This window comes from Canis aureus, chromosome 6 (genome assembly GCF_053574225.1).
Source record: "Canis aureus isolate CA01 chromosome 6, VMU_Caureus_v.1.0, whole genome shotgun sequence".
NCBI classification, from domain to species: domain Eukaryota; kingdom Metazoa; phylum Chordata; class Mammalia; order Carnivora; family Canidae; genus Canis; species Canis aureus.
The window spans coordinates 41419523-41423213 of NC_135616.1; the positions used below are offsets into that span (position 1 = coordinate 41419523).

The 3691-nt window shown below is 43.6% G+C and overlaps 1 pseudogene; it reads right to left on the minus strand.

Moving 5' to 3' along the window:
- Positions 1-320: 320 nt before the first annotated feature.
- LOC144315179 (small ribosomal subunit protein eS27 pseudogene) lies at positions 321-574 on the minus strand (annotated as a pseudogene).
- Between the last annotated feature and the right edge of the window lie 3117 nt (positions 575-3691).

Consider the following 3691-nt stretch of genomic DNA (forward strand, 5'->3'; position numbering starts at 1 on the left):
TACAAGCTTTAGGCCTTCTTCTTTTCCTAGTTCCTTGACGTGCAAATTTAGGTTGTTTATTTGAGAATTTTCTTGTTTTATTGAGGTAGGTATGTATTGCTATGAAGTTTTCTGTTAGAACTGCTTTTACTGCATCCCACAAATTTTGGTATGCTACATTTTCATTTTTCTTTGTCTCAAGGTACTTTCTGTTTTCTTTTTTTTTTATTTCTTCTTTGAGCCATCGGTTGTTCAGTAGCATGTGTTTTATTTTATTATTATTTTTTTAATCCAAAACCTGTTTATTGGGATAGTGTCCCACTCCTCTTGATTCAGGGAGCTTTTAGTGCTGCTTCCACCTGAAGGAACATCCTTCTGTAAGCCTTGCTTTTCCTCCCGTGGGCTGGCAGAAGACTGTGGAGCAACTGACACACAGAACTACCGTCTGTGCATGGCTGAAGACGGTGGTGATTTTGTAGCATCCTGGGCACTTCATGTCCATGAAGTAGGAGTTGGGGCTCTGCACCAGGTGCTTCTTCTTGTGCTTCCTCTTCTTTTCTGGGGATGGGTGCAGGAGGTCCTTCACAAGGGGCATGGTCTTGTGGGGAGGTCGTCACCACCAGAAAGGTTCAGTAGCATGTTGTTTAATTTCCACATGTTTATGAATTTTCCAGTTTTCTTCATGCAATTAATTTCTAGTTTCATACCACTGTGATCATAAAAGACATCCATGTAAACACTTAGCACAGTTCTGGCACATTAAGGTGCTAAGTAAACAAGAGCCCTTCTGGGAAGAGAGAAGCAAGAAGGCTGGGGAAGAGGGTTGGTGAGGAGATGGGGGGCTTGGATCCTTGATGTGACTCTGCCACCAGCTAAGTGATCTCAGACAAATCACTTACTCGTTCCCTGGCCTATTTTCCTACCTGTAAAATGAGCATACTGGACTCATGAGTTATGGGTTTCCATATTTTGCACTCTTTAACTTGCATTAATATTGGCTTATATTTTTGGTCATTACTAGACTGACCTACTACCCCTAAACCCATACCTGGGCTGGCTTTCTGCAAAGCATTTCTATTACCTCTGCTTACTACACTCCCATCCCGGTTCTCAGGCCCACAGTGCTGTCCAAGGTCATCCATGGTGTTGGAAAAATGACTTGATACCTACATACACATCTATTTAAATATTAGAAGTGCTCATCACATCTGGGTTCCATTTGACCAAAAAGGCCTGAGAGGACGATTTTGGTATTTAGTGATTGCAGGGTCTCTCAGACCCCATTGCAGAGTTCTTTCCTGCAGGGATTGCAGGCAAGGTGTCCCTAAAGGGCTGCCAGCCTTCCATGAGAGAAGAGTTTAGTCTCTTTTTACTTTCTTCCAAATTATCTTTCCATAAAAAATGTTTGACTCTACTCTGGAAGCCCAGGGCCCCTGCCTCATCCTCCTTTGCACCATCCCTGGCTGCTCACCCAGGTCATACCCTGTGGTTGTAGAACAATCAAGCCATGATCAGAGTGGGGGAAGATCCAGCACTGCTGTGTTTCCAGACGCCTCACCTACGTGTGCATGTGGATCTTCCACATGGCTCAGAAGCCATAAGCAGAATAGAAAAATTAACAGAAGGACAGAGCACAAACATTTATATTATTAGCTGGCACATTATTTCTATAAGAGTTACTTTCCCAAGGGAAATATCTTGTCACAAGCTTAACTCATTGGTAGAAAGAGGACGATGCTGTTTATAGAGAACACTTTTGTATTGATTGTCTTATTTATTTGAGACTCATCAGCGGAGAAACAGAGGCCCAGAGAGGCTGCTCAGAGTCCAAAAGCTAACCTGTGGCAGAGACAAGACTGGCACACAGGTCTTTGGGCTCCTGGTCTAGTGTTCTTTCCTGGGCCAAAAGCTACTTTAAAATGAAAAGCTTTTCAAAACAGTATCCTCTTCAAACAAATAACTGATTGATAATATAGAAAAATTGTTTAGGCTTGTTGGCAGAACTTCTCTCCCAAAGTCCTAAAGTGCTTATAGAGTCAATGGCCTAGCTGTCAGTGTTTCTGGACTGTGTATTTCCACCTGCCTCCTAACTGCCCCCAGAAGTCTGCATAATGCCATTGTCACGGTTCAGTCACTGAGTGCTGGGGGCTCACCCCGTCCCGGCTTCCCTCATCCATTCACCTTTAATTTCAAGCAGGAAACAGGAAATATGGCGATGGGTAAAGCCACGAGATGGGAATACAACATTTGCTACTACATCCTTCATTAAACTCCAAAGTTAAAATAATTCATGCAGATGGCACGGTCATCAGTGCTCTGCCAGTTTATTTTAAAAGAGTTCTTTTTTCCAATTCAGTGGTGGGGCTAGATATCAACTCTAATAAGGTGGAAAATTCTTGCAGTGGAAAACCGTGTGGGTGCGTTTCTGACAAACTCTGAGGACCCACTATGCATTGCCTCATGTAGGGATTATTTCTTATTTTGCTTCCCAGATAATGAATAGGCTCAATTCCAATCTCAAAGGCAAATGTATCTGGAGAGATAAAGGAATGGAGGAATGGAGAGAGGACCCATTTAAAACACAACAGGGTCTCTTTCAGCAAAATGAATAATTAAATTTTGGATTTGTTGTCCAACAAAAGCAGTAATATGGGCAGACGCCAAGAGAAGTGTGACCGTGGTGTTAATGGTGGATTAAATGAAACATTACACTGTTCTCTTATTGCTGCATGGGGTTGGGTGTGAGGGAAGGAAACGAGGATACGGAGGCAGAGTGTCCCACGGAGACTAAGGCACTTGGCATTTTGTGATCTTGCCACCGAGTTCATTTGTCCTGAGGCAAAGTTATTCTCTTTTTTTGTATTTTCTTTCCCTCCCTCTCTGTTCTTCTTCTCTGTCTCATGCTGCACAGTCCTTCACATTAGACTGGCTACATCCAGCACTGGTTAAAAACTTTGACCTGGGGATCCCTGGGTGGCGCAGTGGTTTGGCGCCTGCCTTTGGCCCAGGGCACGATCCTGGAGACCCGGGATCGAATCCCACGTCGGGCTCCCAGTGCATGGAGCCTGCTTCTCCCTCTGCCTGTGTCTCTGCCTCTCTCTCTCTCTCTCTGTGTGTGTGACTATCATAAATAAATTAAAAAAAAAACAAAAAAAACTTTGACCTGTTCCTTGCAACTAAATAAATTAATAGTTTAGGAATAAGGAATTTAGGACTAGTTTTGTATTCACAGCTGATTGGATGGACCATAGAAGCGCTATTCACAGTGACTCCGAACCACAAGCTACCCAAATGCTCTTAGACCAAAGAATAGTTCAGGTGTAGTGTGCTCGCCCGCTGAGATGAATGACCTACGGCTTCTTGCTACAGGATGGATGAACATCGCATCCGTAATGTTGAGCCAAAGGTGCTAGACCCAAGAGAGAACAGGCCATATGAATCTGTTTATAGACAAGAGTATAAAATCAGGGAAAACCCAATCTATCCTGTTAGAACCAAAGGTTGTGCTTATCCGTAGCTTTTAGTGACCAAGAGGGAGCACAATGCAGCGGGGGTGGGGTGGGGGGTGGGGGTTGGGGTGGGGGGGGGGTCCTCCTGGATTGACATAATTTTCTTTCTGGATTCATGTGTTGGATAAACAGATATAATCTGTTTGGTTCGTGAAAACTCTTTGAGCTGTTCACTTATTAGTCCTTTTCTGAATGTGTATTTA